At 35.7% G+C, this 12,350-nt stretch overlaps 1 long non-coding RNA gene across 1 annotated transcript; it reads left to right on the forward strand.

The window, feature by feature from the left end:
• Nucleotides 1–8,693: 8,693 nt before the first annotated feature.
• On the forward strand, nucleotides 8,694–11,949 carry LOC126760199 (uncharacterized). Its single transcript, XR_007667158.1, has 2 exons — nucleotides 8,694–11,460; nucleotides 11,517–11,949. It is a non-coding gene; the product is annotated as an uncharacterized LOC126760199 (long non-coding RNA).
• Nucleotides 11,950–12,350: the final 401 nt, after the last annotated feature.

The raw sequence follows: 12,350 nt of genomic DNA on the forward strand, positions 1-12,350 counted from the left end.
GAAGTACTGACATTTTTTATTCATTGAGCCAATAACAATCAATGGATGTTTATGATTTTCAATTAAAGGATCATATTGAAACCCAATACCATTAAACACAGCACAATCATTACGCATGAAATTTCGGCGGCGCATGGTCTGCATGTCTGCATTATGAATTCTTCTCGCCTGCGATTTTTCTGGTGTTTCTGTCGCCCTTCTATCGGGTGATTTTTTAAGAGCTTGATAACTTTTTTTAAAAAAAAAACGCATAAAATTTGCAAAATCTCTCTTTATTTGAAATTTGGTTCATGACATTTACTTTTTGAAGATAATTTCATTTAAATGTTGACCGCGGCTGCGTCTTAGGTGGTCCATTCGGAAAGTCCAATTTTGGGCAACTTTTTCGAGCATTTCGGCCGGAATAGCCCGAATTTCTTCGGAAATGTTGTCTTCCAAAGCTGGAATAGTTGCTGGCTTATTTCTGTAGACTTTAGACTTGACGTAGCCCCACAAAAAATAGTCTAAAGGCGTTAAATCGCATGATCTTGGTGGCCAACTTACGGGTCCATTTCTTGAGATGAATTGTTCTCCGAAGTTTTCCCTCAAAATGGCCATAGAATCGCGAGCTGTGTGGCATGTAGCGCCATCTTGTTGAAACCACATGAGTCAACATTTAAATGAAATTATCTTCAAAAAGTAAATGTCATGAACCAATCTAACGTTTCAAATAAAGAACCGATGAGATTTTGCAAATTTTATGCTTTTTTTTTTTTTTTTAAAAAGTTATCAAGCTCTTAAAAAATCACCCGATAGTTGTCTGCAGAGCAGCTTGTCTTTCTAAACGAACTCGTGTCTGAAGAGGCGTTACAGCTGCTCTCGAAACTCTTTGTCGCTCTACTTGTTGTTGTCTTCTCAGCTCTGCGTGGGCCGAAGTTTCTTGATTTCGTACAACTTTTGCGGCACGAGCCAGCGATAAATTTTTGGATAGACCAGATTTCCGCTTCCGCGGCATTTTCAAAGAAAAGCAGAGTAAGAATTAACATCAACGAGTAAGATCTAAAATAATAAAGTGACAGCTAACCACAAAAATTACGGATTACCTCAAAAATTTGAATAGTTTTATACTGCATGTAACGACAGAGAAAATAACAATAAATATAGAAAAATTAGAATTTTTGTTATTTTTGACAAACAATTTTTTTTTATCTTTCTTAAAATTTTTTTAATATAAATGACCCTATGTTAGTTCTAATACCTTCAAGAGTATATGTACAAAGTTTCATGATGATCGGTTAAGTAGGTTTTGCGTGAAAGCGTAACAAACAAACTTACATTCGCATTTATAATATTAGTATGATAAAAAACATTCTACCTTTAGAATTGCATAAAACATTGGATTCTTATTTAAAAAATATATATATTTATGGTAAAAGTGGGAGATTTCATATCTGATGAACGACAGAAAAGGGCTGGTGTACCACAAGGCAGGGTTTTAGGCCCAACTCTATACGTCATATATACAGCAGATCTTCCAACAGGTAATAATGTATTAACATCAACTTTTGCGGATGACACAGTTTTAGTGAGCCGTAACAAATGCCACATATAGCATCAAGAATATTAGCCGAGCACTTAAGGCCTGTGAATGAACAAAAGTGTAAGCATGTTATGTTTTCGCTAAGACCAAAAACGTGTCCGGCAGTAAAATTGAACAATATTTTAGTACCCCAAGCGAATGAAGTAACTTATCTTGGTATTCACCTAGAAACAAGATTTACGTGGAGAAAACATATATCTAGTAAAATAACTTGCATGAAGATAAGAGCTGCAAGTTTAAATTGGCTATTAAATAAAAACTTAGCCTAGACAACAAAGTACTTTTACATAATACGGCTATAAAGCCGATTTGGATGTATGGCATTCAACTGTAGGGTACAACCTGTACAAATAATATTCATATGATACAAAGGTTCCAATCGAAAATGCTTCGAATAATTACGTGTTCGCCATGGTACATGCGTAATGAAAATATCCACAGAGACCTTGGTATTTCTATGGTAAGGAAAGAAGTAGCAGACAGCAGAATTAAATATGTACATATCTAAACTCCGAGATCACCAAAACCCTTTGGCTAATGCTTTGGTACATTCCCGCGATCAAACCCCCCTTAAAAGAAGAGATATGCCTGCGTACTAAGGAGCAACATATCACCACAACCGCTCAATCACTTGCTTGAGCTTGTCTAGTTTTTAAATAGATGCAAGTTTTTATAACTTATTGTTAGGCTTTTAAAACAAAAAGCAGATTCAATAAGTAAAAAAGACATTGAAACAAGAAAAAACAAAGGTTTAAGTCCCTGCAGCAATTTTTTATAAATATAGTGTTAGCTTACAACTGCGCTGTAGCATGAGATTCTAATGCGTGGTGGTTTAATCGTTTTGTAACCAACACTGCTGATACACCATGTGCCTTTCCATCTGGGTGGTTTGTAACCGAGAGTCTTAATCCAAATCCCGGTATAAATAAATTGTTTTTATCTGTAAGATGAGTTTCTGACAATAGCATTACAACTATATTATTTTCATCCAGAAATCTAATAAGTCCCAATATATATGAGTTAACACCGTTAGCATTCCATATACCAATGTTCAATACGCTTATTTTTTACTTAAAAAAGTTTGCATCATTTGGTTTTGAGCTTTGATTATCTCTTGAATCATATTTTGCATTGAATAAGTACATAAACTGTGTCATACAATCGTAAGATTTAAATTCAACGATTCCATTTGGTTGGTTTTGAGGCAATTGAATTTGTGCAGTGTTGCCTTGCACCACGTTTGCCTAGCTCCATTGCGTAATATTGTCTTTAAGACTTGCTGGTTTTGAAACATGGACAGGGATTTCAATATTTTCCTTAGAAGAAATATTTATCATTAGATTACGACGTGCTTGAATTCCGACAGACAATTTCTTTTTTAAATCTTTATATATACATAGTACAACGCAACCCATATAGTTGCAGTGTGATTTAAATCACTACATAGACACTGCGTAGGGTGCAATATGTTTTCGTGTGTCCATACTGTTGGCAGTTTGAGCATTGTACGGGACCATTTCTTTTGTGTTGTTCCTCAACGGTAATTCTGTAATATCTACTCTATTTTAGGTTGTAAATCGGATGTATTCCCTTTTTCTTAAGCTGGTTAGAATTTGGTATCAATTCTATTTTGAACATCGGCTGTGGGACTTTGTTAAAAATATTTACTACTGATCTAATCGTAAAACCCCATTCTTGCAGTGCTTCTTTAACATCGTAAGAGTCTACCGAAGACACATAACTTTTATAACCACTACTAGAACTTTAAGAGCTTTTCAGGTAAGTGTAGTGAATCTTTTTATTATTTGACAACGACATTCATGAAACTTTTTTCAGTGTATGTTTGAATTTCCGTTATGTGGAAATTGTTTGTGTCTGTTTTATTGTTTAAGGTTCGTATCCAGCTCTCAAGTAATTGCTCAAAAAAAAAAAAAGTACATTATTTCTTCAAGTAATTTTGACAGCTGGTTACGCATTGTGAATGATCCACACTAGAAGAGCAAGAGAGAATAAACAAGCTATGTGTATAATATGTATGTATGCATGTGTATAGTAAGATAAATATTTTCATGGCGATTTAAGGAATGTGGATGAAGATTGGTAGGTTTTATACATAATTTCAAAATGAACTATACTTCATAATAATGATTTTAACTAATTTAGGATGAATTTAACATTTACTTTGAATTTCCTTCAAGAAACAATTGTTGATTTCACGTTTCTTCGCAAAACCAGGTTTGCCATATTCGCAATTTATTAATAAATAAACAATTACGTATCATTTTGGTCGATCCCTTTTCCATCAGTGTAAATCGAAATGCTTCACGAACTGATACAGCATTGTCTCCGCAAACTTCACGAATTTCATTGGTGGCTTGCGTGGCATTCTTCTCTTTCTTGTACAAAAATTTCAAAATATAGCGAATTTCTTCATTATTTTCACTCATTTTTGAACTTTAATTTTATTTGTTAAATGAAACTTAGAATCTCACCTTTCCAACACTATACGGTATAACACAATAGGGGGATTCTCTTGCTCTTGCAAGATTGCAGATTGCAAAAATCCTATACCGAAATATACACACACTTCTGAGAAACAAAAACTTGTTAATTTTATAATTGAAGAAGCTGCTTCTAATATATTACTACATCGGGATGGTAATTGTTTGTTTCACTTTTTTAAGCTTTAAAAATTTAAAAATTTGAACTTTTTAGACGACGATAGCTATTGGAAAATAATGGATGAATTGGATGAAAGTCTTACAGTTATCTTATAGAACTATCGCGGAAATTATCAAAATGTGCCTAAGTGTTTGGAATGGAAATCTGATGTTCTTGACTATTTAGATGAAGGACGCTTCCAACAAATGCTCCGAGTCTCAAGAGATCAGTTTACGTTGCTATTGTCCTTGATAAAAGACAGTGCACAGTTTTACAACACTCAATCCATTAGGCAATTTTCGGTAGATCTACAGCTAGCTAATACTATGTTCGGACCGACAACGAAAACATGTTTTCGTGGGAAAAACACAGTTTTCGCTGAAAACTACTTGAAAACTTACATTCCACTCATTATAATCGGTGCCTTCTCTAGTTTAATCGATGTTTTTGGAAGACATATTTTGCCGACCCTAAATTGTCACTTGATATTTGTTTACATTACATATACAAATACAGCTGTCACTTGATATTCTCATATTAGGGGGATTCTCCTGCTCTTGCAAAACCCTGCACGGTGCAGAAATTGCAGAATTTTCCTCTTGGTGCAACGGCACAACAACAAACGCACGCAGAAAACTATTTGCAATGGATGTAAAATATGTCAACCCCGAAACCCATGTTTATTTTCGTGCCGTAATATATCTCTAGATTCTGCAAAGGGTGCTCTCTTGGCTTTGCATATTTCGGCATAGGATTTTTGTATTTTGTGTCATCGTGCAATCTTGCAAGAGCAAGAGAATGCCGCTATTGATAGTTGTCAGTGAAAACTCATCGAAAATACACATTGTCGGTCCGAACGACTTAGATTCCACAACATACAAATGTGTTTTCAAAATGTTTTCAATGTCGGTCCGAACATAGTATAACCTTATATTGTTTGGGTTCATGGCGTGAAAGTGCGGCGATTCGGAAAGTAGCTACACTGTTTTGTGTAGAAGATGGTGAAACGCTGTATTAGATCACAAAGTGTGTATTTTCGTCTATTTTGGAGTTAAAATCTAGATATATAACTTGGCCTGACACGAATGAAAGACAAAATGTCGTTAAAACAACATACAATAAGATGCCGCATTACATAGGGTATATTGGTGGTACTGAACTGAAACTTGCAGAAGCACCAGTTGTTAACCATTTTCAAAAGTCGAATATATTCCATAAGGCACAAGTTGTATGCGATTAACAATTAAGGATTCGGCATTTTTTAACGGGACACTTTGGTAGTGTACACGATGGCACGATTCCGATTACTTTGGCGGAGGGGTAAAAAAACCGAATTTCCGTATAAATAGAAATATCCAAAAATAATATAAAAATAATTTTTATTTTTTTTAAATATTCACGATTAAAAAGTCAAAAATTTTCACTAATAACACATGGTATTTCTCTATGTTTCACTAAATTTTTCACGTTTTCCACTCTCTATATTTAAATATACATTCAAACATTGAAATAAGTTCACATTTCACTTTATTTTCCTATATTTTACCTAAATTTGTTAATTTTAAAATCACTTAGCACACTCATCGTTGAAAATATTAGATTGTTTACAATTATGAGGAAAAAAAAGGATTTTTTACAATTTTTCTTTGTTTGTTTATTCGCGTGATTCTTTTTTCTATATTAACTATAAAAAAATACTTTCTACATATGTATATGTGTAATATGTGATTTATGTGACGTATGTGTACTCCTTTCTAGGTTGGCGGCCTTCGGCCGCGCTTTAAAAAAATAACCCTGGTCGAGCGAATACCCGGGGTGACCGTAGTACTTTCGCGTAGTACTCCTTTCTGCGTTGGCGGCCTTCGGCGGCGCTTTAAAAAAATAACTCTGGTCGAGCGAATAGCCGGGGTGACTGAAGTACTTTCGGGTAGTACTCCTTTATTATATTACTATTATTACTATATAATATTACTTATTTGATTATTGAATTAAATAAAGAACATATCCATATGAATGGAATGGGACACATGGCAGCGCTCCATTTCGTCGTGTAAAATTTAATTTTTAAAATAAAGATTACTTCGGTAAAAAAACTGTTAAAAGTGTAAAATGTGGATTTATTTAAAAGTTTATAGTTTAATTTAATTAATTTGAAGTGAAAAATGTGAGTAAAGTGTGTTTAATGTGGTAAAATAGCTTGTTGAAATGTTCGAATTTGGGAATTTTTTAACTTTAAGGTCGAATATCTCGTAAACTAAGCTTTTGCGGTACCTATAACCCGATATATTTTTTAATCAGGATGACTTCCTCCTTCGTGTGCCTACACGATGTTCGCATGTTTCGTACTAGTGCTGTCTCCATTCAGGAAGGTTCTCTTTTTTTTCTTCTCAATGGCTAGCAGGAGATTCTGCTTATCCATTGCTGACCACTCTTATCACGCCATTTCGACCAAATTCGATTTAAATTGTTTTGGGATTCTAAAAAACGCTTTGGCAGGCTCAATGAATTAAGAATACGTATTCAGGACGAAAAAAATCATATTCTTTGTTCCAATTAGTTTATTGTTTGTTGTATATTGCATAACATCTTACGAGCTACTTCTAACGATATTGAATACGTAGACAATATACATATGTATGTATGTAGTTGTCGATAGCGACGAAGAATGAGATGAATTTTCTTCACATGAAAATGACCGGCGAATAACTGAGGCAGAAGCCAAGCGCAAATCTTTGTACACAATAATGTTTGGTGATCAATAAAACGTTAATTAGTAATATATGTATGTTATACATAGTGGTATTAGGTATACCAACTCTATTTTTGATACTATTAATACTATTAATATAAGTTCATACTTACGAAACCTGAAGAAATAATCTAACTGCCATAAATAATCATAAATAAATACAAATGTAATTAAGTATATTTAATTGTTTTTATTTTCATATTTTTTTTTAAAGAAAAGCGCATTATTAAAAACTACAATAGAATTGTTTGAAGACTAATTACAAAGGAATTTTTATTTTTTTTTTGCTCAGGTATTTTAACGTTAGAATTATATATGTAGAATATGAAAAGTGGGCGTTATACAATTGCGATTTTTTCAGAATATCGTACTTGCATGAACAGAAATATTTTGCTGGGTATATTGCAAGTCAGTATCTGTATTCTAACTATTTTTGTCGCTATCCTCCATACAAATGGAACCACTGTGCGATGTGGAGATTGGTGCGATCAAAGGTGCGGCATTTGATGGCGCAGCGGGTACACATTCCTCTTCCAAAAATTCTACTTCGAATTCTGGTGCAGGACTAACTGGACATAACTGAGGCGAAGGAAGGTTACTTTCAACGAGTAACGGTTGCATGGCCGCTTTCCAAATATTTCCTTCAGCTGGTCATAATATGGACACATTTTAGCAATTTTTGCTGAAATTAGTAAAAAACGTTTTATTTACAATAAATTTAAAATATATGTATAATACTAACCTTCGATGGTTCTGCCATCAGCTTCATCTTGTAGTCCTGCTCCCGTTGAAGAAAGTCAGTCATTGGCTTTACGGTACTGCGCCTTCAAATGTCGGACCTTCCACCGCACCAGATCCCAAGCGCGAAATTTTTTTAATTTTCAATTATTTTTTTTGGTTGAAGTCCCAGCGATAGCTGCACTCCTAGGTAGGTAGGTAGGAGTGCAGCCCTATCGGGCTCAATTAACACTTGATGTGCCATTTTGATGCACTGTTCGTAGAACCTCCTGTATCTGCTATTACGTTTCACCTTCTCTTTCAAACCATTTTGAGGTTTCGATGAAACTACTTATGTCCGCTATGCTTTTAGTGGAAATCCATTCAAGGTTTGGTGCTAGATGGATTCCAAGTGTTTTGTGTCGGATCTGTGCTAGAGCTGGGCATTCACAGAGAAAGTGGAAGATTGTTTCCTTGTTCCCAGCTACTCCGCAGCCACGGCAGATGTCGTTGTAGGGCATACCCATTTTGGATGCGTGTTCCCCAAATGGCCAGTGCCCTGTTGTGGTAGCTGTTACTCTGTAAATACTTTTCCTTGATCTATTTAGTAAGTCGTTGGTTCTTTTCCTGTCATATGTTGGCCATAATTGTTTAGTTATGACGCATTTTGTGATTTTTTTCCACCTGCTATTTTCAATTTGTTGAAATTGTCTATTGATCTCACTTTTGATTGATCCTAGCGGACTTGGTATTATCTCCGCCTCGGATTCGTTGAGGAAAGCTCCTGCCTTTGCCAACTCGTCTGCTTTTTCGTTACCGAAAATGTTCCTGTGGCCGGGAACCCAGATTAAGTTTAGTTGGAGCTTGTCTTTTATTGCGCTTAGTGCTCTCTTGCAGTTGTGTACTGTGCTGGAGTTTGTCATGGGTGAAGACAAGGCCAGGAGAGCCGCCTGGCTATCCGTAAATATCGTTGCTTTATTTATATTCCCGTGGTTTTCCAATAGAGCTTCGCAGGCTTTTTCTATGCCTAGTACTTCTGCTTGGAAGATGCTAGCCGAGTTCGGTAGACGTATAGAGAGAGATATGCCAAGATCAGTGGAGAATACCCCGTGCCTACTCCGCAGTCCATTTTGGACCCGTCGGTATAGACTGAGATGGTATCCTCCTCTTCTATTGAGCCTCTTCTCCATTCTCGTCTAGATGGTATCCTTACCTGGAAGTGTCTATTGAAGTCCAGCTTTGGGAGAATGTAGTCTGATTTATTAATGGCGAGCTTGTTTAGAATTACACTATGTCCATAGTTCTGCTGGTTCCAACCTCCCAATTCTTTTATTCTTGTCGCCGCAATAGCTGCTGTTTTTTGAATAAAAATGTCCATTGGTAGTTGATGCAGGATCACGTTGAGCGCATCAGTCGGACATGACCTGATTGCCCCAGTAACACCCGCACATGCTGCTCTTTGTATACCATTTAATTTTTTAATGTTATATTGTTTGTTTAGCGCTGGCCACCATACCAGAGCTCCATATGTAAGTATAGGTCTTATGACCGCCGTATACATCCACATGACTATACTTGGTTTGAGGCCCCAATTCTTGTTGACGATTCTCTTACAAGTATAGTAAGCCATGTATGCTTTGTTTATTCTTTTTTCTATATTTATTTTCCAGGACAATTTGGTGTCAATCTCCACCCCCAAGTATTTAGCTGTGGGGGATAGACTGAGTGTTGTACCGTTTAGTATCGGAAGTTGAAATTGAGGTATTTTGGTTCTGCTTGTGAATAGCATCAGTTCTGTTTTGTTCGGGTTAACTCCTAGTCCATTGTTTTTAGCCCATAGGTTTAACCTTCGAAGTGCTCTTTCCATAATCTCGCTGACTGTTGAAGGAAACATGCCTGCACTCCTACTGATTAATAATTTATTTGGTTTTTATGTTTCAGATGTTCAGAAGAGTCAAAATCAACGACGGCACCGGGAGTCTTCTTTTAAGATAGCTTTCTTTGGGCGCCATTTTTAATATTGTTAAAAAAATTTTTCATTCAACAAAAAAATATTTTTGTACTTTTCATAAGTGTATAAACAAACTGTAAAAATTTTAAATTGATTGCTCTTTTTTAAGCCTTAAAAAATCCTGAAAACACCTTCAATTTGAGGGTTCTAGACCACCGGGACCCCTTAAGCGCCTGGGCGCTTTGTCGATCAGGTGATCGGGGGGGTCTTGTTGCTCCTTGTGAACGGACTATAATCCTCCTTGTTACCAGAGATGGTATGTGCTGACATTTCCTCAGCTATTCCTATAGCTGATGCTCGAAAATTCCTCAGGGTGAAATCCCCAGGAATTTCTCTTTGAGTGGGTTGTGGGATCTATGTAGGTATCTAAAGGGAGAGCTAAGAAAACGCGCTCTTCGCGATTTCCCTTTTGTGTGAACCTTCCCCAAATAAATAAATATTTGTAAAGTGTTTTAGCACGCACCGCTTTTATAGTTTTATTATGCTCTGTTTTTTGATTTACTTAAGGGGTCAGTAGGGTAATTTTTTTTCATGGAAATTTTTATTCTACAATAGAACTTTTTTCACATATTATGAGGTATGTCGTGGAGTGTATAAACAATTTTTCGGAATTTTTTTATGACATCTGTCGGAGAAATGGTTTGGTGAATGAGATACATTTTTTCACTGGCGGACACGATTTCTCATGTTTAGATCATCTGAAACACAAAAACCCAATTTATTCTTAAAAAGTACGTGACTGGTTATCGTCCCTACTAGAATCATAAAAAAATGTTGATAAATGAAAAGTAATTAACGTTTTTTTTTTAATTTTTCCCCATGTTTTGTCCGCCAGTTTAAAAAAGTGTGTTTTGAGAAAAACGTGTTTAAAGTTTGAGGTGTTCACTCCGAGCGCTCCGAACCTCGAGCGGTATTAGTATTTTTGGGTCTTTACCGAGACCTTCCAATGGTAAGGTGGTTTTCTACATTAAAAAAAAAAAACAATTTTGAAAAAAGATTACCCTACTGACCCCTTAAGATGATGTGGGCACTGTGTGTGTTTCCGTGCGTTTAGGAACTAATTTTGGATTATTTCCTATCGAACTTGGTGTCATAAACGGAGCACCAGAAATAACACAAACTCACTTCACTGTCCACCCACTCTACTCTAGCGATTGTATCAAAAATTATGTTTATATGTTGTTCCTAAAGATTTTATTGAATGGTTTCTAATTGCAGATAGAAATTATGATTTGCTTAATTTTACAAACACATTTTTTTTTTAATTTTTCTTAATGTTTTGCTTTTATCGCTCCCAATGTAAATTTTTAATTGCGGTTTTATGTGTATTACAAAGCAGTTTTAATGATTTTTTATTTTTATCTTTTTAGATTCGCTAATAGTGGTTTCATGAAGAGATACTAGATTCATCAAACAAAAAGTGGAAGGACCCTGAACAAAAGTAGATTAGATTAGATTAGATTTATTTATGAGGAATGCATCGCGACCTTTGGTCTATTGTGCCCTCTCCTAAATCACATGGACTCACTTAGCCCCAGCACGTCGATGAATTCCAATATTTTACTGGGTGCTAATGAGTCGATGCAATTCCTGTCCGGAATCACGGATCCGAGGGCCTTAATCCTGCGTCTGCAGACTGCTGTGCAGTCGATCAGCAGGTGTTCCGGTGTTTCAGGCCCCATGTCGCAGAACCGGCAGTTAGTGCAAGAAGATAGGCCCATGTTATATAAAACAAGAACAAAAGTAAGTAAATTATATAAATGTTTTCGATATTTTTGATTACTGTATGCGCCCTTTAGAAACAGCCGCTTGGCGAATAACAATGCATTGGTAGTGCCTTTGCCAGAATACGATTCAACAACACAATGGTTGCAACAATTTACCCAATTGTAAAGTTCGATACTTTTCCAAAGATTGTCGTATGGAGATTTTAAATAAATGCCATCGAATTGCTTGTATAGGTGCATTCCACACAGACGACACTCACCCAATAAATGCATTGAATGAAATATGGAAGAAGGAGTCAACAAATAACTTGTACATTACTTTTTTCAACACTTTTTGATACTTTCAAAAATATATATTATACGCCGGGAACTGGTACAATAATGTTAACTGTTCGTTTAATAGACATGTATGAACAAAGTAACAACAAAGAACAGTTTCTCCAGTCACTTCAACCCTTCCAATCGATAATAGTGAATGCAGAACAAAATATATATCACAAAATAACATATATTCTAGTGTTTCCCTTTATTTCGCGGATGCTTTTAAGACATTAATGGGTATGAATGACACAAATAGTCAGAGCATTGCGACGAGCCCGTTGTATTTAAGCCCGTCAAATGATCTCATTCGACTGGCTGGAACGTAAAGTTAGCCATGCGAAGAAACAGGTCTCCTCAAAGGTGTGTTGACTGTTCTTTGAAAATATGCTATTCCTGAATACGTCGATTGTGTACTAACACAACCAACTTCAACATTCTATGTGATAAAATAGTCTCATTAATATCTCCAAAAATATCATGTACTATGCTAGATTCGTGATGCATGAGGAACAATGGGCAATATTTGCCTAAAATCTCCACATAATAACACACAGTTTTTCGGCTAAAATTATTTTTTTTTTGTGG

Source organism: Bactrocera neohumeralis, chromosome 5 (assembly GCF_024586455.1).
Source record: "Bactrocera neohumeralis isolate Rockhampton chromosome 5, APGP_CSIRO_Bneo_wtdbg2-racon-allhic-juicebox.fasta_v2, whole genome shotgun sequence".
In the NCBI taxonomy this organism is placed as follows: domain Eukaryota; kingdom Metazoa; phylum Arthropoda; class Insecta; order Diptera; family Tephritidae; genus Bactrocera; species Bactrocera neohumeralis.